The 23,997-nt window shown below is 40.3% G+C and overlaps 1 protein-coding gene across 1 annotated transcript in view; it reads right to left on the minus strand.

Annotated features, from left to right (window-relative positions):
• The window catches only part of plxnb1b (plexin b1b), a 143,328-nt gene that overhangs the window by 99,233 nt on the left and 20,098 nt on the right, over positions 1–23,997 (minus strand). Inside the window, exon 2 of the mRNA XM_022208187.2 lies at positions 17,606–17,676. The gene's annotated coding sequence lies outside the window, so the exon portion shown is untranslated. The remainder of the gene's footprint in view (positions 1–17,605; positions 17,677–23,997) is intronic.

A 23,997-nucleotide genomic window follows, 5' to 3' on the forward strand; every position in this document is an offset into this window, starting at 1 on the left:
CAGTCCAAGCCAAGCCGAAATGAAGACAAGGCGATGCATTTTCTTGCGTGCGTAGGGGCCGGGACAAGTCAGGGATTTGATTTATGACTCATTCTAACCGTCGTGGTGCAATCAAAATGCATCAGTGGTCCCATTCTGCATCCACTTCCTCCTCCCCTGGTGGCAGAAAAAGAAGGGAAGGCTGGGAAAATTCAAGAGGGGGGGTGCGTGTTAGGGCTGGTTGATACTGTGTGAGTATCTGTCGGCCCTTCAGTTCCAAAACAAGGGGCGGTCAGCTGCATTAGAAACACAATAGGCTCCCTCCCAGCCCCCATCATTGTCCCGCTGGTTTGCAGCTCGCAGTTGGCAGCGACTAATCAAAAGGTCCAAAAAAGATGCTCATTAACAGCACAGCAGCTATTTAAAGGATGGAGGATGGTTTTTTTTGTTTGTTTAATTTGTCTGAGTGACATAAAATGAATATACTGACCTTTAGTGGACTTGTATGCATGGTCTCTAAAAGAATAAAAAAATAAAAATAAATAACTGTGGACATGGCAGGACCTGAAAAACATCAGCCAATCAATGCGCTCGGACCGAGGCGTTTGGTTTGCTCCCTTTCCTGTCAATCAAAAATCTTCCGGCTCAGGCCTAGTTACGTAGATTACGTACGCCTTGGACTTACGTGTTTTGTGTATGTGTTGCTTTGGTATAGCTTCATAGTTAGCTGGCGACTTGTTTTGCTCATCTTTTTTTACATAATGGCAGATAAAGATCCAGGGGGACCCAGCCGTAAAAGACAACTTCACGAGTGCTACGCAAGTTTCTGGAGGGGGGCGTTTCTTCGTAAATGTTAAGAGGGGGGAGGTTAGAGGGGGGTGAGGGAGAGGTTGTATGTGTGCATGCGCATGTTACGTTCAAAGTCGTAGGAAATTAAATCTCCTCTAATGCCTTTAAGGAACAACTGATTTCCTTGGAAAACACCATGCAAACTGCATATTAAGTCATTCTCACACACCTGATGGACTCTTTTATACAGATCAAATTCTTTATACCAATCAAACTATCTAGAACTATTATCATTGAATATAAAAATGTGTCGATGATTGATTTGGGCCCCCTAATGTTAACTTATATGCTAACATTGTTAAAAATTAACTGTAAAAGTAAAGGTTTTTTCCTTATTAACATGTCCATATGGTGTTTTTGTATGTTAGAAGACACATCAGGAGAAAATAAGAGCTAATGCAACCCAATAAACCAATTCTGGTAATTTGTAACGTGGGTATTTCTGTATCTTTCTTCTTTTTCAGAATCACTTACATATATGGCTGAATTCCTCTAATTTTACAACTAAATATGGAACTTTTATACACAAAATTGTTGTTGTTCAGGGTTAAATCAACAACCAGATATAGATTTTAAAATTATTGACATATTGGGTTACAATAACTGTTGACAAACGTCTTGTCACTGCCTTGACATGCCTTCTTTGTGTAAACTGGTTCTACAACAGAGGCCATCAACTTTCTTTGTGAACAGGTTTTCTTCTTCATGAGACTCTGTGTGCTTTCAGATAAGAGAGGAGGAATGGGTTTTTAAAATGGAGAGCTATGAAGAATACAAAAAATCATTACAGTAAAAAGTGCTGCTACTGTAAATGACAGGAATGCTGGCAGAAAACTTTAAATTGTGTGAGTTAAATATTCATTTCCTGATCAATGCAGCCGCTTATTTCTAACACAACAGCTGCACATTAGAGCTGCTAAACTTCCCACTCTCCATTCATGTCTTAAACTGTCATAAGATGAATGTTCGATGCAACTATCTTAGTTTTAGACCAAACTAAAGTGAATAAATGTTACTGATTGAATATTCTCTGTAATAAATAACAACAGACTAATAAATTTTCTAACCTGTGTTCAATGAGCTGCAGCAAAATGAACTTAGCAGCAATTAAGACCTAAACATAAGAACATGTTAAGCATTTTCTGCATCACCACTTAAACGCATGTAGCTTCCCATTGCAATATGATGCATATAGTGTGTGACATTGTAACTGCAGAAGCTGTATCACTAATACAGAATCATCGGGAAAAGAACTGGTGAAAGGGAGCCGATGTACAGCTTAAATCCTAAACTCTGAACCTAACCTTTTCTGGAGCAGGTTAGCTTTGCTGCATCAGTTAGCCAGCAGGTTAAAAGACAGGAATCTTCCTGACAAAGATAACTCTGACTTTAGGCTCAACATTCCTCGCTAAACCATTACTTTCACGTTGCAGTACACTCCTCCTTCAGGGCTCAGAATCTGAAAGCATTTGAAACAAAAGCAGATTTCAGAAAGACTAATCTATACGTCTAAAAAAAATGCCTGTATGTCAACAGAAGTTTTTCAGTGAGTAGTGGCACCGCCCTGTAGTGTCCTGCTGTGTTTCAGGGTCAGATACCCTCTTTCAGGCTTTTAAAAGGTAAATCAGTGTTCAGATTTGAGTGTGTGCACACTCGACTGTTTCTGGTCTACAACTAGACAATCAAACAGTAGACCTCCAGCCACCAAACCCAACCACACCCTGACTCTGCAAGAGACTATCAACAAACACATCTCTGTTTGCTCTTGTCTCCAGTCTGTCTGCTCTTTTAAAGTTACAGTCCATGAGAAAAGTCCATCCCTGACACTGGTAACTGCTCACAACCTTGCTGTTGTCGAAGCAAAGCCTGTGCATCCGCTCTTACACTGTCATGACCTGGGTTGGGATCTACCAGCTCCTTCTGATGCTTCCTTTCTCGTCATTGGTGACCAAATCTTTGTTGTTGACTATCTAATGGGTCAACTAGGCTCTGGTTTTGAACAAGGAAATGAAAATAAAGTTGAATGTATCATAAAAGATGGTGCCAAAGTGACTTAGATTTGCATTCTTACCAACAGCCAGCAGGAGGCATCTCCTCTGAAGTCTGAATGCACTAAAGTCTATGCAAAAATGAGAGTATTTCTCACATGATTTGTTACCTCAATAACCCATTTTCTAGTGAGTTTATGGTTGGAATCACGGGTTTTAGATCTCCTTCAAAACAGCAAGACCCCAATTTTGTAAATTATCATCCTATCAGGAGCAAAACAGATGATAAAGCAGGTTATGTTTTGGATTGTGGTCAGCTTGTGTTTGAGAAGCTGCTACCACCAGTCCCCACTTGACACATATTTGTCTTTAATTTAAAGTTCATATTTTGTGCATTTAATCAAAAACCTATTCCTCTCCTGTGATGATGCAGTCCTCTTGAATCCAGTTGTGTTATTTGAGAATAAAAAATTGAGTCCCAAGACCTTCAGCCTGATTAGAATAAATACGATCGTATTTTTGGTTCTGGATCAGGCCTCATCTCTGTAATGTTGCTGGAAACAATCCATAACTAAAAGGAATGAGGTTCAAAGGGCTGAACAATGGACACATATTGTCACTGCAATTTGATTTGTGGTATCACGATTGTATTAGATTAGAAAGCATGTGATGGAGCATCTACCATACGAGATACAATTGAAAGCATGACTGTCACACCAGGAGAACGGCATGAATTTGGGAAACCGTGTGCACACTGGCTCAGACACACTACATAACATGTACCCTAAATTGCAGCATTTTGAGTTGTTCAAATCACAATTTCAATTTTAGAAAGATTCATAGCTCAGTCCTAGTCGAAAGCTAAAAAAAACAAAACAAAAAAAAAACAGGATCAACGGGTGTGGAAAGAAGAGAGGAGTTTCAAATCTGAGAGTCTGAAATGTGCAGCGCCAAATTAAAAGAAACGCTCTGTCTTCTCACAGTAGCACTTCATTGTGTTGTGATGTGCTTCGGTCCCACACCACAAAGAAAAACAGTGTTTATTTTTGCTTTGTCTGAAACCCTCAAGAGGCAGAAAATATTTGGATTGCCTGTTTAAAGCTCCACAAGAACTCCCCTGTACTTTATCTTCCCCTCTGTTGTGTGCATTGGGGGTACCGCAGTGGTTATGGGAGTCAAATTGAAGGATTGACAGTCTATTTCCACAGCCGCTCCCACACACTGTTATCAGCACAGTGGCCTGACAGCAGTCTAAATACTAGTCATTACTCTGTCCGCCCCGCTGGCCGGCTCAGATAGAGCCAGACTCACAGCCGCAGCTTAATGTAACACCATGACTGATGCTGCACAAATGTTGACACCGGTACAGTCGCACACATGTAATTACACATTACACAGTGAATTCATGGATACTTTAAACTTCAGTCCAGCACTTTGTTTGCACCCAGGCTGTTTCTTAGCAGTTGACAGCTGCAGTGTAGCACAGCTTTAGTAAGTTTGGGTGTTTATTCGTCTCCTTATGCATGTTGCGGATGCGTTTGCAAAGCTAGTAAACAGCAGATAGAGACACAAAGTGTGTTTGGTTTCACAGGCTGCTGGTCGCCAGTCCTTTGGATCTTGGAGGCTTTGAAGGAGTCAGGTAACAGATGCACAGGCTGGCAATAAACTATAGACCAGTAATTACACACTCTAACACACACAAACATCTAATCAGCATGTTAGCACAAACACAGAGTCATGCCGCAGAGCTGCTACAATTCCCAAATGTCTTCATTAATTCTTCCTCGCAGCAGTGAGTCCTCTGCATTGGGGCCTGTTCTCCAGCTCTGCAACTACAAATAAAGCTCTACTTTAAGTGAAGAGTCGCTCCCCAGCTGATCTGGTTTGCTAACTAACTGCCTTCGGGCCATGTGTCCACACCAGCGCAATCAGGTGGCAGACTCTCCAGTGAGTTCCAAGAATCTGTACGTTCATTAGACAGGATCGCCATGGAGACAGAGCGTCAGACCTCCTGCTATGTGGGGTCTACACATCCCTGTTTACATGTCATTTTATCTTCCCAGCTTCAACCAGGACATCCCATTAATTAGGAAATACAGTATGTTTGATGAAATCTTGCAGTAGCAGTGGACAAATAAGGCAGAATAACACCTCAGTCAAAATCAGGGAAGTAACTTGGACACCCTGAGCAGCAGCTGATTAAATGTTTCATGCGGTTTAGCATCGGCAAAATGTATCTCTGCTGCTTGTCCATAAGCATGAATTGAAACGTAATTTTATGCTTCTTTATTTTACATGTGCATCACAATCACTCTGAATGTATCTCGGCCCCAAACATTTAAAAAAAGATCATCATCTTTTGTAGACTCAGACAGAGCTCCTGCTGCTCTACCAACATGCTGGTTAAGCTACACCTGTTTTGAAATAGTGTCATTTTCTGCCTCTTATCAATTAATTCATCCACAGTATTGTCCTTTACTTAATTCATTTAAATGGTTGATTTTCTCCCAAAACAGCAAAATGACCATTTCCATTTAAGTTAATTAAAATCTGACAAACTGTTTGTTTTATTGTATAATGCAGCTCAATGTAAAATAAAAGGTGAGAAAACTGAAACTCTGGCATAGAGTGCAACGCCAATAGAAACCTGAGTTTCCATTAAATCTGTCTAATGAAACCGGACATTAAACAAAGTGCAACATGGACTAAGTCGATATTTTACAAACCACTCATTTTGTCTGACCTGGAGGCAGTTTCAAATTCCCTCAATATATTGTTGAATTCACATCACAGATGTGTTAAACTCATGTTTAGTGACTTTGTCAGACATTTGAATCGACACTCTAGACATCAGCACCCACCATCAGCTGTCGTTAAAACTTTGCAAAACTTAAATGTTTTACCTTATAAAAAGAAATTCACCTTTAGGGGCTAATATTTATTCTTCCTAGTTCTGTATTTGGTTTATTCCACAATTCCCTGATAGATAACGTATTCATGTGCAGTGTTCTGTGAAAGAAATTGTCCATTATTCCCAGTCAATGTAGCACATATAGTTCAGCCCAAAATGATTCAAATTCACGTCAATTTTTGATTTTTAATTAAAGTAAAAATATAAATATTTATATATAAGCTCTCTCAACACAATGTCTGACTGTCTTTTGTCACTTTTATGTCATTTTCAATCAGAAGAAAGCTGGTGGTCAAATAAAAATTCACTATAAATTATAAAATGTTATGGATATGAATACTTTTGGGCTTAACTATAACAAACCCTTCCTCCATCTATGTTCACCCTGGACTTTACACTGTGCATTAACTGCATGCATCTCCCATCTTGATCCCATATTCCCTGTTTATGTTTACACTGTTCATACTGTGTTTATACTGCAGACATGCGTCATCTCATGTCTTATACATTGTTAATACTGTTTATAGTGTTCAAACTGTTAATCCTGTATATATGTACTGCATATATCTGACAGCGTTAATGCTGCTTAGACTGCTCAGACTGTTTATACTGCTCAAACCTCTATTTATCTTAGATTTAGATTCTTCTATATTGTACCCACATCTATATATTGATATATGAGTGTTTTCATAGCACTCTGTCCAAACTGTTCTGTTTGTACTGTAGCTTCTGGTTTGATGCTAAACTGCCTTTCGTCGTCTTAGCTCTTGTACTCCGTGCAATCACATTAAAGCTAAATCTAATCTAATCAAATTCCAGTAAATACACCAGATTTTCCCACTGATCTAAATTCCTATCACAATTTATTTCAGCAGCAGGAGGTCCTAAACTGTATAGAGAACTTTATAAAGCAGCTTATCACTGTTATCTCAGGATTTAATTGTGCTATGGGTTAAGAGCAAAAAGCAAACAGTGAGGACAGCATCCAATTTGTCAACTGCCTGAACCCCCCCCAGAGACCAGCGATGGTGTCTGTGTGTAAATGTGGATGTAGTGAGGCCGGGAGGGGGTTGAGGTTTGTGAAACGTGGGTGCACATTGTCCTTTCATCCCCCAGAGGTTTGTGAGGTTGTGTTTGTGTCACTGGGTCAGACCTTCTCCCTCAGGACGAGCAAACTTTATTGATCGGCCTCATGTGTGTTTAACTGTACTTCTGGGTATCATCTGGCCTCCATCCCTAATCTGTCCATTGTCTCCTCCAATCTACTCTTTCTTCTCATCTTATCACTCTATTCCCACCAGCCTCCATTTCATCCATTTCCACCCCCACCCCCACCGGCCTCATCTCTCGCTATCTAATTTACTTTTTCTGTCCCTTTTTCTACTTTGCGCTTTCTCAGTCTGTCTATTAATTTAGTCTGTCTTGGATGGATGGAGGGGGAGGGAGAAGGACAACCGGTTAAATGAGACGGAGGCGATGGTATGGCACAAGGTGGAGGATGGTAATAAGAGACATCCATCCTGGTTTAGAAATGCCTCAGAAGAAGAGACGGTGCACTCTTGCTGTAACTATAATCTTTATAAAGGTTTACACAAAAAGTACTTTTTTAAAGTCCTGCAACAAATTGGAAGCCCCTCTCATGAAGCCCAAACTCTTAATAATCAAAACCAAAACAACAAAGCAGAGCAGCAACTGGCATATCCTCTCATTTTAATATATTTGAATAGCAAAAAGCAGAGAGCTATGCAGACCACGGCCCAGCTGAGAATAGCTAATTAGGACTGCATCGAGAACATGGAGTCAGATTTCACGCTGAAGTGTTTTTTTTGCCTTCTTTCTTGTGTCTCTCGGGGGTTTGTGCAAATTTGCATTTACAAAATTTAGACAGAATTCACGAAAAGCTCTCTGCATGTGGGGGATTATTGTTGAGGATGTCGTCAAATGATTAAACTTCTTCCTCTTCAAACCCTTACTTTATCGTTTTCCTTACAGAACCTATATGGAAAGGCATGGATGACCCACTTTTTTCACCTTTTCACAGCTTCTCCCATCCACCTAACATCAAAAAAAGGTACATCCCTCAGTAAAAGCACTCATCTCTTCCTGGCTTTAATATCCTTAAGGTATGGAGCATCTCTTAGGAGGAGGAGGGGAGCATTAGGAAGAAAGACATGGAACTAAATGGAAAAAATGATACAGAAAGCCTGAGTGAATGTCACAGAAATGGTCAGGCGAGTGATTGAGATTCTGCACCCTGCTCGGCTAGTCTGGGAAGCCCGAGACGAATGTAGGTGACTTTAAATAAAAAAAAGAGGACACAATCAGAGAAATGAGCAAGCAGAAGTCATGTGAAGTTCAGGCGTAGTTCGTGCGACTCGGTAAATGTAGTCGAAAGAAAAAAGAGGAGAAGAAGGCAACTAAACGACATGATTTGATTATATTGTTCTGCTTGCTGCCGGTGTTCCAGCTGCTTCGCTCCGGTAAAGTCACCTTGTCTTGCCAAGGGTACGGAGATAAACGGGGTCGATTAGCATTACATCACTCGTTTGATATGATGTCAAACACACAGAGGAGACACAAAGAAGAAAACTCCAACCAAACCAACCAAACATTGAACATTAAAAGAGTTTCTGGTAATGACACTGATACAGTAAGTATCTGTTCTAATGGGGGTGTAACAAACAAGCTTTAGCCCAAAAATGATTCAATCTTGCTCAATTTTGACCAGTTTGCAGCCATTTTTGCTAATATTTCAACTTGTTCCATTTAATTTCCTCCTTCTAAACCCACCACTTTTAAAATGAGTGCAATTTCAAGGCTGGTGCGATTGGTATTCACACGATATGTAAAACATCTCGTCTGTCAATTATGACTGCACTCACTCAGACTTGCTCCAATCTGATAAAACTGTCGCTGTGATTTTCATAGAAAAGTGATCAGGCTGCTTATTGAGACATAAACTGCTGTCAGATTAATGGAAAATGCTACATGTCTGAAAGGGGCTTTACAAAAGTAGCATCTTTGTCATCAGGACATTAAGTCTCAGGGAGTGAATGGTCTGTCGGTGATTTAAAGCCCCACGGGGAACGGATTTGCGATTAGCGGCCACTTTCTGAGATGACCGCATCTTTGTAGGCACACACACACAAAGAGATAATGGATACACACCTTCAAGGCTTAAACTACCTGAGCGCTGATTACAAACGGCATCTCATCCCTCGTGGTTACTTCAGGAGGGAAATAGTGCCATTTGTCGTTTTTTTGCTGCTCGTCCTTCAGGAGCAATTTGCTAATCCTCCCGTGCTTTTCATTTCCACCGGGGTCTAATGCATGGTGAATCACGGAGAGCAATCGCAATCTGAATGAAATCCTTTATTGTTTAAAACATTTAAGAATCATTACTTGAATGGGAGCTGGTCTGGGTCAGCAGCATCGCTTTGCCATGTGATTTTAAAGGAGTTTGCATTAGTACCACAGTTGAAAAAGTGGATATTTCAACCGGGAGATTGAAAAGCAGCATTTATTACCTATAAAGGAATGAAAGGACCACTGACAGTAGCAGCCAGCAGCACAGAGTTACAAGATGGGTTGAAGATGGTGCAAATGTGGTTTACATTTTCTTTTCAAATTTTTGAAAAAGGTCTGCAATAGAGAACACCGTCGACCTCCGCTGAGCTTTCTTTGAATCTAAGTTGAAATACTATACAGAAAAAGGTAGATGAAGCAATGGATGATGAAGAAATCAAGAGTTTCCATGGTGCTAACTTCTCACATAAGCAAAATAGGGCAAGTCCTCCCATTTTTCTCAGCAACAAACAAAAATCTCGGCTTCTGGGAAAGGGGCCCTTAACTCTTGACAGACTGTTGCACTGGTATGAGAAGGGCGTCAACGTCATCGCTGTCGTCATTAGCAAGTCTCACCCTGCTTTCAGTAAGCCTCAGTGTGGTGACATGTGCTGGCAGCATTGTTTAACACCAGTCTGAGAAGGCATTCCCGTTTTGTTCTGTCTGTTTCATCTGGTGCAGCAGAGGCACCTCATGAAGCAGAAAACAGCCGTCTCATGCTGATATGATTTCTGGACAATGCCTTCTTAAAGCCTGCACAGACAAAACAGTGCCAGAATATGTCACCCAAAAACACATAGTCAAAGAGCACCTGCACAGATCTACAACGGATCCAACAAGTGCATCACAGCAACTCCTCCAACATGACAAGCAGTGTGCCAGAAGCTGTGACAGTCATTTAGAGTCCCCTAATGAAGCTTTTGACTTCAGCTAATCTGTGGACACAGTATGGGCCCATTTAAGCAGGTTTAGTTGGTATCACTCCAGATTCTTTATCAAACCCCCTAATGGTAGTTAAGATGTCTGATACGCTTAAAAGTACACTAATCTGTAGACCTCGATCCATCCGTCCAAGCAGAGATCAGTGTGGTGTGGAGCCACAGCATTGGATCTGCCAGATCTGCTGTAGACGAACTGTAATGCATTACCACGATGACTTTTGGTCTGGAACTAGAACATGCTTTGCTATTAAATTAGGTCTTTCTTGCACGCAAATAACATGTGTTGGGATAAAGCTTATTTAATTGGGTCTCAAGGCAATCAATCTATTTGCTATACCCGCTTCATCCTGTTAAGGATCGCAGTGGGGCTGGAGTCTATCCCAGCTGACATGGGGTGAAAGGAAGCGGGGTAACAGTCGATCCACAGGACAGGGCAGGTCTCGTCAGTCCATCACAGGGCTAACACAGAGAGACAGACAGCCATGCACACTCACTCCCACAACTACGACCAATTTAGAATCATCAGTTAAGCTCCCAGGCATGTCTTTGGACTGTGAGAGGGAGCTGGAGCACCCGGACCAAACCCACAAAGCTCCATGACCTTCTAGCAGTGAGCTGACAGTGCTAACCACTAGACTACCGAGCCACCCTTTAGTCTCAAGTCATTTAGCGGCAAAGCACACCAACTGTGTTCTGGTGCGTAGGCTTGGAATACCGTACGCATGAAAGCGAGTGTGTGGCGCAAAAATGTTTTTAAAAAAGGAAGAAAGCACTAGTGATATCAAGGAATGCAACAGAAATGAGGCCATCCCTTCTTTCTTTATATCACTTTCTGTGTATGTTTGTATATTATGGGTTTGGTGAATTTTTTAAATTTTTCTTAATCATGTAAGTGTAGCTAGCTGGTGCCTTTGTACATCTTTACTGATGATGAAAATATTTTGTATGCTAAAACAGAGAAAGAAAATATCAACCTGACTTTTAAATAGCTTGCAATGTAAGGGTTTGCTTTGGAAAAAAAAAAACAGGCACAGACAGGTTTTCCTCCATTCTAAATACATAAACATATTTTTGACCAAGACGTTAACTGGAGACAGTGGACCCATTTTCAGGGCTTTGGGAAAATAAGAGACAGAGACAAAAATGGATTCATTCAGTTTCTGTTGTATTGTACTGTATTGTTTAGAATGAAATTGTAATGAAAATAGCAAGTCTACAAAAAATGCAAAAATCACATCAGACAAATCACAGCCATGGATTATAAAAACAAAAACATATTTAGGCCTACAAAAAAATGGAAAATAATTGCACCTGCCAGAACATGTAAATTAGTCTGACTGTCTAGCTCGATGCCAGTCTGACTTAAAATCCCGTTCACTCTGGAAAACAACAACAACCACTGTAAATTTGAAGTTTTGCAGAGGATTTGGGTCATGCAGTGAAGCTGCTGTACTATTTATTTTGGTGGATTATCCATTTTAATTACAGTGCTCGCCTCCTTGTGTGCAACTGTGCCAGCAAAACAACTGCACTATCACTATTTTAAAGAACCACCACAGTCGCATCGTTGCCTTAGCCCTAACCTCCATGCCATATGGTGATTGTGATCGGTTGTAAAAAATACAGCAAACCAGTTTGAGATTTTACCACTATAGCAGAATGATAGTGTGGTGCAGCCAGAACAATATGTGTTACAGAATGGAGCTAACATTCTGACGCATGGCGATGGTTATTGCTTCTTGTTCAAATTGTGCAGGTTGTGTCTGCCAGAGAGCTTGTTAAAGTTCATCTTCCGTTAGAAAGATGCCATTGGCTAACAGGCACAGCAGACCTAGTTGTGACAGACTAGTACTGCCAGAAAAATATGTTCCAACTGTACCAATATGGAATCAGATTTGTGTCAAAATGATCAAACTAAAATAAGAAATTAAGAGAGAGTAAAACTCACCGTCAGTGAACAAACAAAATAGAGACGTAGTGTTGGTGTGCAGTGAGGCCTCCCCATGGTGACGCTGAAGGCTAACCCTGCTAGCATGCTAGCTGTTAGACAAAAGCTGGAGCACTGCCAAAATGTTCAGTAAGTAACTTAGTAAGTAGACATAAATAGACTTTGAACTGTCGTTGTTTGGGTCACAGGAAATGCCAGAAAGAAGACTTGTCTGCAACTGAACAAGATTAATACATTTAAACCACTAGAAGTAACCGACATAAAGGTAGCTCTCAGATCAAATATTTAGATGTAAACCTGAACATTTTACAGGACGCCCAGTTGCTTCAATCTCTTCTTGTAAAATGAAGAGATTCCAAAAGCTGCAGTCAAATATCAAAAGCTGGCAATGAAGACTTCATTTTCATGTTGTTTACTCAATCTTTTTCTGACTTCAGTTCTGCTATTTTATGGTAAATGCAATTTTACTCAACACAGTTGCTGTGCTGTTAAGAAAACACCAAACATTGATGCATTTGAGAGGAACTCGGCTTATTGAGTTATATGAAAATGTAGAAAAATGTGTTAACACTCAAACCAAGTTAAGCAGCATAAGCATACTACAGTATTCAAACTTCTGAATGAGAAGCAGCCCTGTGACTCAGTCTGACAACAACAGCACAGTTACAATAATGGGCCCTGGCCTGCAACCAAACTGCAAATAAAACCAAACTAAATCATGGCTGGATGAAGCCAAACAGAAAACCTATTTCTAAGTACCACCCCGGTATGAGTATCCTGCGATTCCTAAATCAGATCAGAAACAGTTTGTAAATGCAGTTTTATCTTCACCTCTTTCTCTGTGGTCAGTCTTTCAATTTGTGTGAAAATTGATAAATTGTGACTGGCAAACTTTGTGTTTTATCCAAACCAAACGTGGATTTTTTAAATGAAATCATTACATGGTCTGGTTGTTTTTGGTGTGAGACCGTCTGTGGAAAGAACACACACACTGTGAAACACACACACTTCACTCTCCTGCTGTGTTTCCTGTCTACCCCGGCTGATCATTTCCCTGTAATCTAACGCTTGGCTGCTCATCTCCGGTTGGCTTTACCCACGTGTATGCGCACGTGTGCACATCTCTGTGTCACAATTTTATTTTCTGGAAACAATACTGAACCGGTGATTCAATAATGACAAAGACAGCTGGCCTAAATGAACTTTGCTCTCTAATGGAAATTAGTTTGGGCACAGGTACAAAAGTTTGCGAGTGCACCGGCGAGCATGTTCACCTCAATATTTGAATGTTTTGCATCAAGCACAAGGTCAAGTGTTTGTTTAGAGAACATTGTATGTGTGTCCTGATCAGATGGTGATAGACAGTTCTGAAATAGCAGATTGGTGAAAGGTCTTGTAGAGTCAAGAAGTGTTTCAGAGGCTCGGCTAAGTTCTAAACACAGGAAGAGCTCATGTGTACTAAAGGTGACTCAATGATAACCTTTGAGAAGTGTTCCGTTCAGCAGCAAATTAAGCAGAAAAAGTAGAGGGGGAACAGCAACTTTGGACAAATCCCGAAAGACAAAATGATAACATGTGACACTTTGTCATAGTGAGCTTTAATACAGTTTTTCATAGTTTAACTCAGGTGAAAAGCCAACTAAGCACATATCAGTTAATCTCAACTCTTTGTTACGCTTTTCTATTCCACACTGTTATGCATCCCAGGGTTTCAGACTTTTACATAGTTTGTACTGGTCGCTAACCTTTAACTTGTTGGCTTTCTGATACAGACTTGTTTTTTCATCTCAGTCTACAGTTTCTTGATTTGTTTACGTCAGGACTTTGGGGAGGCCAATCTAAAACCTTAATCCAAGCTGGATTTACCCAGTTCTTTAATGCTTTTGATGTGTGTTTGGGGTCATTGTCTTGTTGGAAAACTCAATTCCATTCAAGATCAAACTTTCTGTCTGATGATTTTAGGTTTTCCCAAAGAATGTGGTAATCCTTCTCATTTTTCCATTTCAATACAACCCCAGAACATAATACTGCCACCACTATGCTTGACAATAAGTCTGGTGCTTTTGGGGTTAAGGGCTTTACTTTCCTCTCCTCCAAGCACATTTCTGGTCACTCTGGCTAGAATTTTGGTGCACCCAAAACTTTTCACAGTGCCTTTTTGCCACAGTACTATGTGTAAACAATGGCTCTCTGTGTTGCATTATTATGAAGAGGATGCTGTAACATGTTATGATTTCTTGGAGATGATCTCCATTTATTCTGAAAATAACAACAAAAAACTCAGTGTAATAAGCTGTCCGATATACCTCCTCTCCAACAACAGTTCAATCAGGTTGCAAATGTACATAGACAATAGGTGTGAAGCTAGCTGTAGGAAGTAGTGGTGGGTTTATTACAGACTGGTCAATAGTTAATTACTGGGGGCTACGAGCCAGCCCCTCCCAAATGAAACAATCTGTTGATCCCACCCCAAACCAAAAGTGACCTGAAGCCTCAATGATTTTGCTCAGACATGAACAGCAGGCTATCAGACGACATGGGATAATACTGTGTGACAGCAGGAAACAGCTAGAGCACTGAAGTTCAACACCAATAAAATCTATTTAAACATCCAAAGAGACACAGTTTCTAATTCACTATTCTACTGTATAGTTTAAGGCAAGTAGCTTTTTAACAAAACTCTGGTAAACCAGCATTAACAAATGCCACTATTATCTGCAATACTCAGCATGTACAGACCACACACCAGAAGAAACACAAATGAGTCAATGAGTAGTGCAGTTTAATGGAGCAGCTACTGGAAGATGACAGAGTCCGGCCGAGATGAGTGCAGGAATTTGCTGCAGCAACTTGTGACAGCGAACACAACACACAAACTTTTCAAACCTAATTTGCTTATTATTTAACTTTTCTGTGACAATAACAACACGTTGCTATGTCTCTCACACACATGTAGAGACCAGCTTCAGCAAAAAAAAACCCCAAAACAAAACAAAACAAAACACTAGTCTACGTCACCTCCTTCCTAAAATGTGCAGTTAGGCTGTGGCTATTTAAACTCAGTGATTAAAATACATAATAATTACATAACTCATGTAATTATTACGTGTTCGTTTGGGTTAGTGAGTTGAGCAATGGTGAAGGAATTACTCAGATCTATATTGTATAAAAGTTCTGCATTAAAAATGTCACTTAGAGTAAACATAAAGTTCTCAATGCAGAAAAATATCTCCCATGACTGTTGTACACTTTTTACTGTGATGCAGCATTTTATATCATTAGACTGTTATTACTCCTGCATTAATGCAAAAGCAGGATTTCGCTGTTGTTGTAACTCTTACCATCCAGGTCATAAAGACTTGAGGTTTCAATATTATTTCGACTTTCATGATTAATAAACCTTTCAGAATTATGCTCCACATGCTGGACGGCACTTTCTGACCAGGCGTCATTCTCTCTGACAAACTCGAGAATAAAAACACCTTCTTTGACAAGAAATTTCAGTTGGGGAATAATATGTCATCCTCATTAGAAATACTCCAGAACACTCTGCAAACATTCAGCAGAGTGGAAGATTTAGGAGAAATTTAAAGGACAAACTTTTCCAAAACAGCCAGAAGAGCAGACGATGGATGGCTAGTGCTGCTAGATTCATTCAGTTAGGTTCAGATTAGGTCATGTTAAAGAATAAGGCTGACAGTATCCACATAACTGGCTGACACATCTTGCCACTATTGGTAATAGCTTCTGTATTTGTGTTCTAGTGAATAATTCCTACAGCAGTGTATGTGGGACTATAACTCAAAATAATGAACCGCAGGGTGTGAACATGTGAACAGTGAGAAACATGTCACCCTGTGTAACAGTGTAAGAATGTTTTGGTGAAAGAGGTGCACGGCTTTCAATCATTCCGTCGAGGAAAATTATGAGTTACAGCAGTCATTGGAAACTGAAGACTGCAATGATATACATGGTCTTTACAAAAGTATGCAGACTTTTGTTCACAACTACATGGTTACAATCAAATATAAAAACCAAACTGTAAGTTAAACATAACTCAACCATCCAACAAAATAAGATACAATACCAGACAATGTCATGTTTTCCAAGACAACTCACACTTTTATTCATGTGCTAACATAACTGCACAAGGGTTTTCTAACCATCAATGAGCCTTTCATCACCATTAGCTAACACAATGTAGCATTAGAACACAGGAGTGATGGTTGCTGGAAATGTTCCTCTGTACCCCTATGGAGATATTCCATTAAAAATCTGCTGTTTCCAGCTAGGATAGTCATTTACCACATTAACAATGTCTAGACTAGATTTCTGATTCATTTAATATTATCTTCACTGAAAAAAATGCTTTTCTTTCAAAAATAAGGACATTTCTAAGTGAACTCAAACTTTTGAACGGTGGTGTATGTGTTAGGCAAAATTATCCATGGTTAAAATACGACACTAAATGATGTCAAAATGTACCAATATTGTAATACCGCTTTTCCATAAAACAGAAGAAGATTCTAGACAATTGGTTTGGATGATAACTCGAAAACGTAAACCAAAGACAGGTATGGAACAAAAAAAAAAAATCAAGAAGAGGCTATGCATGCAAAGGTCATGATCTATAAATATATAAAGATTTGGTGTCTGCATCTGACACTTTGGGGGGATGTATGTTTTCCTAAAAAAAGAGCCTATGTTTCTGTCCTCCAGCTAAAGGGCAGTTGGATGGCTTCTTGGCACATCTGCTGCCCTATAACGTCCAGAGCCGAAAAACGGGTTTTGGGTTGTGTGCTGAAATTGCTGACAGTGGGATGCGACCCCGCGGTGTTTCTGCTTATTTGAAACAGCTGTCTGGATGTACAGCCCAAAAGAGAGGTTATGAGAAGACATAAACAGTTCACCCACCAACACCATCCGCCTGATTCAACCGCAACAGCTTCCTGGCTTCCCCGTCTCTGGCTTACCCTCCAACCAGGTCCTCCACTCTACCTCAGCCTGGGAATAAATAGTCCTGGCTCCAATTTCACAATGTAATCAAAACACTGGGCTTTGTGGGAGCGCCCAGAGGATAGCCGCCTGGCAGAGCAATGGGACAAGGAGGAGGAGGAGGACTTGGACAGGGAGGAGAATCAAGGAAGGGGGATCAGGAGTTAGTTTATGTAACCAAGGTCAACTGAAGGAAAAACACGATAATCCCAGGCGAAGGCGAAAACAGTACGAGCACCAATGGGAGGAGGACTGACCGAAGGAAGGGAAATATGAAAACAAACAGATAAAAGTCACAGTGGGGAGGCCTCCGTTTGCGTGGCCCGAGCTTCTGGTTTGGTGCAGGGAAGAGTAATTGGAGGCAGCCGCTGACACTTTAAATAGCTGCTGAGTGCGGTGGGATGCGGTTTGGGGGGGAAGTGGACTCGACACCGCAGGAGGAGGAAACTCAAATCCCATGAGCCATTGTGTAATTCAGATGAATTGAAGGAAATCATTTAAAAGACTTGAGGGATCACTCTCTAGATATATCTGGCTATTTACATTAGCACAGGGCAAAAAAAAGATCACCTTTACAATGATTATACAAGAATAAAGATAAACGAGGACTACAATTTGAACACAAACTGAGAAAATGTGACTTTCCTACCTGTGGAAGCTCAGTACGCTTTTCCTGTCATTTCCAAACTTTCCATAGCTCCCGTGAGGATTAGTCCAAACCTGGAGGAAGACAAGCAGTTAGAAAATCCACAGAGAGCATTTTTTTTTACAGCTTTCTCTCCTAAAAGCCAAGACATGACATAATGTGCAACACAAATGGTCTTTGAGAAACCATAATGTGGAAACAGATGATGATAGCAGGAGCCAGTGGCTGCAAAATTCTCCACTGCAAAGTGAGCTAAAACTATTTGCAACGCCTGCCATGTCTTCCTAATTCATGCTATGCAGGTGAGGGCTTCCGCTTTGAATACAAGGCAACTATTGTTCAGTGCAACAACAGACCTTAGCTGAACATGTAGAGGACAGAGCAGACAGAAGAGTCCATTTTAAGAACAAAACAAAGGCAATATTAAACAGAAACTCTGTCATACTGTGTGAACTCATAGTGAAACTTAAGGAGATGGACTGGTTAAAGGATCATCACAGTCCAAAGCCACTTAAAAAAGTTGCTGTGAAAACATCTCATTGTGCAAAAACCTGTGTGTTTTGGAAATGTTTTGTTAAATAGATACACAGTAACATTGAATAAAGTTTGAAATGTGCATTTTTCCATACATTCCTGACATTTCACTTGGGTATACAATGTTTGTCAGCATTTGTCTTTAAAAAAGTAACAGCTTAGTCAATGGAGAAAAGCCACAGTAGCATGTATGATAATAAACGCCTGACAAGATTTGGACCTTGTCTCTGTCTACGCTTTCCAGTTGTGGATATTCTTGTAGTACTTGGACACTTTAGCACAATATCGTGATGTGGAAACCCTGCGACTGGGGTACTGTCTGATGATGAAGCAGTTAATTAGTGATCCACTTTGAGGTGTGAACGGTGATTAAAAGTGACTTTCTTGAGCCAAATTGTGCACAGTCTAGTGACGTTAGATCAGACTTTGCAACATTTCCATATCACTTTCAGCATGCCACAAGTCTAGACTGCATGCCATTGCAATAACAGATAGACACCTGTAATATGACCTATTTCGAGTTGTGTGAACACTCCTTCCATAATTATCCAGACAGGATATTTGCAGTACTGGCTTGTTGGGTTGATGGATGAGTCCCACAACCAAATATGTAAAATGACTACCAAAATACAGGGTGACACAAAAAAACGGGAACTTTTTAACAATTCAATAAAACCAAGAGTGATGGAAGAAAAATATTTTATTCATAGTAACTGAAACCTTCAAACATGCCATTTAAGAAAAAATGATGGAATTTTCTTTTTTTTTTAAAATTACTTCCTGTAGATGGCCTCCTCCTGTATGAATGCATTCTTGAAATCTGCTGTTGAGATTCCTCATTGACCGCTGCAACATCTCAGCTGGGATACTGTGAATTTCATCCTGAATTCTCTGTTTTAACTCATCCAGAGTTCTTGGTCGAGTCGTGTACACTTTACCCTTGAGATAGCCCCAGGTAGATTTCAAGAATGCATTCATACAGGAGGAGGCCATCTACAGGAAGTAATCTTTAAAAAATGAAAATTCCATCATTGTTTCTTAAATGGCATGTTTTAAGGTTTCAATTACTATGAATAAAACATTGTTCTTCCATCACTCTTGGTTTTATTGGATTGTTAAAAAGTTCCCGTTTTTTTGTGTCACCCTGTATGACTAAAGGAAGCCGAGTGACAATGAAAACACATTTTAAGTTGGCGTATTCAGGCAAAACATCACCACAAATAGACAGAATTTTCAGTTTTTAGGAAATCTAAATAAACTATTTATTTTGTTTTTGGACAGTTTGATAAGCTGCTATCAGTTTAGGTTTAGTCTTTTGTTTTTTAAGTGCATCACACATCACTTTATCTACTGTCCAATCTTACTTGTATGGGCTTGCAATCATCCATCGCTGCAGCGGTTTGTCTGAATAAAGCAGACAGGAACATTAAAATAAAAGTGACCTCTGTCTGAATGACACAATGCCGTCACTTTAACAGATGAAGCCAGCAAGTCTGAAAAAGACCTTAGATTTAATAAACTAAATCGCCTTTTGTAACCTGAGTAAATTCTCATTTCATGCTTGTTTTTCACCACAGGTGTCCTGAAGCTGTAAAGGTTATACCACTGCCTTCCCATAGGAGAACCAAATGATGGTCATTGTCTAGGAATGCTGCATTAACATGGACAAAATGTGGACAAACCTGGAGTTTTTCCAATCATTCTCAAAGCAGTAAAAAAGAGTGGCTTTAAAATGTAAAGGCTTCACCAGCTGATCCAGCAGCTCATACCTCTGGCCTCTGGTTGGGATTTGTTGGGTCTTGTTTGCCTCAAGGGGCTGGCCCAGTCATATATTGTTCCAATTTTTCTTTGACCCAGACTGTGAGGGTGAGGCCTGGAGTTGAGCTGTGTGGAGACAAGCTTGAAGTTGAAAGTCCAAAGAGGAGTTTGTTGGAACTGTGGGCAAGATTGATGGGCTGATAGGATTGATGTGACAGGAACAGGAAGGATTGCAGTCTTTGCTCTAATGTTTGTTCCCCTCTGCAAGTTTCCTATTCAAGGATTAAAGCTGACCTGTATCACATTGTGGCTCATCAGGTTGAGCAAACAGGCTGTAGAGGAGTTATCAAACAGCCTGGAGGACCTTTCATCTGACACCAGTAGAGGATACATTGGGCTTTCAGGGACTAGAAGCAGGGATGTTGGGTTCCTTACTCATTAGATCTTTTGACCAAATCAAGAAACCTGATGTAAGAATACACAGATTATGTGGGCGACTTGAATCCGGATGCATTTAAGCCTTAATGGATCCCTTTGTGACTGTGAAAGAGAACTCCACCAGTTGCTGCCAGGCTTTCCGTTGTTGGGAAATATGGAGTGACTCAACTGGTTACATGGTGTGTTCACTAACTCTTGCCAAAACTAGTGAGTCACTGGCCAAATTAGGTGCGCAAACACCCACCTCCTCCCATCACAAGCTGTACAGAGAGGGTCATCACACCAAAGAGTCCTCTCAAACACATCCACAGCTACATGTACACAAGGACTTTTTGAACCCGACTAAACTCTAATCAGGTCAGATTAACACGGGAAGGAAAAATATCGCCGCCACAGCCGAGGCAAACAGACGACAAGTCCTTCAAAGCAATTACAGCTGTCATGAAAAAAGGTTCTCACGAGAAAACAGACATCAAAAAAAAATTAAATAAAAGCCATTTCCAGGCAGCATAAAATCCTAAAATTAGTGGAAGCTTTCACCCTTGACTTGGCAACGGTGGTACATTTTGGTAAACATGGCAGCACCACATTTTTTTTTCTTCTAAACTTGCGTCTTAATTTTGTCCATTCAACGGAGCTGGAACATGTTCATATCCCAAACACATCAAAAACATGGCTCCTCACAGGGGGAAATGACACAGCGTCACTGAAACCAATAGTGCCACCATTCCTGTGGTTGTTAAGCTGTCGGTCTTAAAACTACCATTGACAGTGTGCCTTTGGCCACGGCCGCTCTGTAATTAAACACCAGAAATTTCAGGTTTTTCCCCCTCTCTGTTCCTTGGAAAATATATACAGCGTCTAAATACAACTCGTGCCCTGCCCTCTCAGGCTCGCTGGCACAAGGCTGATGCCATCCTGCTTCATTCCTCAGTCCACATCTGGTCATTTCACCTCAGAATGAACAAAGGTTATTCCCACAAATTGTAAGATGATAAAAATGAAGGCCAGCCATGTTGTCAAGCTGAAACCAAAATAGATTTGTGGTGGAATTCCTGAGGGCCAGAGGTAAATATGTCGGTGCTTCCAAACAGCAGAAGTCCTCCTTGGAAGGACTCTACAGCAGTGGAAGCACAGGGATTAAACTTTTCACTTTATAGTGAACTAATGAGAGACTGGGCATCTCTCTAAGCCTTAATGAATACGATAGAGGATGAACGCTTTCCAGCGACAGCTTGGTCATTAAGTCTAATTGTGTTCTCACTCTGAGCGTGACAAGCGGTATGCCGTCTCTGTGGCCTATTCATTCATTTGTAATGCTGTGTTTTGTAATGGCATGCAAAAAGGATAAACGTCATCATCATAATCTGACAACAACACATGGCATGTGTGCCAATTCCCCAACCCCTATTAGCCATGATTGATTTTTTTTTTTTTGGAAGACGCACACACAAGGTTCATCAGCTAAGCCTCATCTGCCTACTTTAATTACCAATGCTTTTTAACTCACCATCCAATCCCCCCCACATCCCCCTCTGTCCAATAGTTTCACTGTGGTGCAGATATTTTTTTTTTACTATGTCACAAACATCCATTCAAATGTGCTAATTATCTCTTATCTATACACACACTCCCCCTAATATAAATTAATGCTGAATTTTATGTCTCAATCCCATTTTATTTTTCAAGCTTAGACAACTGTTCCCTTCAATATACCTGAGTTTCACTCTTAATTATTAACGTCTATGAGAACAGGATGGGGATTTAGCTTTCAGTTGTGATTCCACCCTTCAACGGATAATTCCAGCCTTTTTAGCACATCTTTGATCTTGTCTTTGTAGTGTTTGAAACAGCCATTACAATAACCTTGTACTCATCAAAGTGAAGCCTGAGAGCTGGGAACGTATCACAGAGTACACAGAGTGGAACAAGGTAAGACTGTTTACTCAGATACGTAGCGCTTTAGTCTCCGATACTGGTAAATATCCTTCATTGTGGGCATTTAAATACACGGACTACAGTATGCCAAAGGTTTATTCAGACCTTTGGTTGTCCACTGTAGTTTAAAGACCCATGAAGACTCAGAAAATTATTCCACTGACTTACACATCATTTCTGCCGTATCCTTTTTTCTGTCTTTGTCTTCTTCAGCGTTTAAGTTTTGCTGAACTGGCTGCCACATTTCTTGACTTCTTGGCAATTACCAAAATATAGCAATGAATATGATGAGTAAATAAATAGGAACAGCAATCCTCTGACCTATATTCTGAATCCAACATGAAAACATGCTCACAATAATAATTCTGCATGTTTAACAGAAGTAATGTTTACATTGCTAACCATTTCAGTTTAGTATCTTAGCAGAACCATTTGTTTCCAGTTAGAACGTAAATTAAAGTTGGGATTTCTGGGAATTGCATTCGTTTTGCAGGTGTGAACATAAACCCAAATATCGGACAAATTTAAATTCTGATGATTGTGTTCCATGAAACATTACAAATCAAACTGTGGGAGGCATAAACACCTGTATAAATGTCATAGAAATCCAACCATGACATATCACGTTGAGAGCACAAATGTGGCTCAGACTGACTGAAAAAAAACTCAGATTTATTCATATTTTCATGGTTTAAATCAAAGGGTAACACTCATAGTCCTCTCCATGTGGCACACTGCCACAGATAAATACTGCATCTGGGGTTGAAGTGCATGAGTTGGTGTACATCACCTGACCTGACTTTGCAACTTCCTGGTTCCCAGTGAATTGTGTTTGACTTTTATAAGCTGATCCTGTGATTAGAAATGTTCAGTGTTTCGGATTTAAATCGGCTGTAAAAAGCGCCTCCCTTTAACCAAATCGCTTCCTGACTATTCTCTCTGAGTAGTACAGATTTTCAGCAGAGGGAATATATTTTATCTGCAAAATCTGTGAAGCCATGCGTTAGTAGTATCACTGAATGAAGCCGTGCTGTAGCAGTATCACAGTATACATTGCCATGTATTCTTCAAATTGATTATTCTACTGGCATATACTACAGAGAATATTCAGTCAGTAACATCAGTTCTACTTTGATTTGATGAAAAATTAAAGTGATATGCTGCATTACAGGATAGTGTAGGACCTAAATGCACTTAAGTACAATATTGTGTTCAAATATATGACATTTAAAGTTTAACAGCTTCAGTGTGCTGCTGTCTTGTTAGAATAAGTGGCAGTATTCATCGGTAAAATAAATTCATGAACACACATCTAACAGTTTCTACCAGCTTTCCTGTCTCGCAAACAGCAAGCTGTAAATTCTCATATTTGAGAACCTGGAGATAATGACATTTATCATTTATGGTATTTTGGATAATCATCAGAATGGTTGTCAATTTATTTTCATTAATCTTTTGATGGATGAACTAATTGTTGCAGCTCCAATATGAATACGCATGAAGGAATCGGTACGGGAGTCACTCCCTCTTTGCTGCTTCGTGGCTTCTCTCAGTACTGTGGTGTGTCCCTGTCATGCCTGTCAGCTACTTTCACACAGCCGTGGAGCTCACACAGAGTCAAAGACTACAACAGGGATCTGACTCAGTCTGATTAAGAGGCAGCAGGGGGTGGGTTCAGGCGGCTGTGTGGCCCAAAGCCACCAACGATCAATTTACTGAACATGACG

Source organism: Acanthochromis polyacanthus, chromosome 5 (assembly GCF_021347895.1).
Source record: "Acanthochromis polyacanthus isolate Apoly-LR-REF ecotype Palm Island chromosome 5, KAUST_Apoly_ChrSc, whole genome shotgun sequence".
Classification (NCBI taxonomy): Eukaryota; Metazoa; Chordata; class Actinopteri; family Pomacentridae; genus Acanthochromis; species Acanthochromis polyacanthus.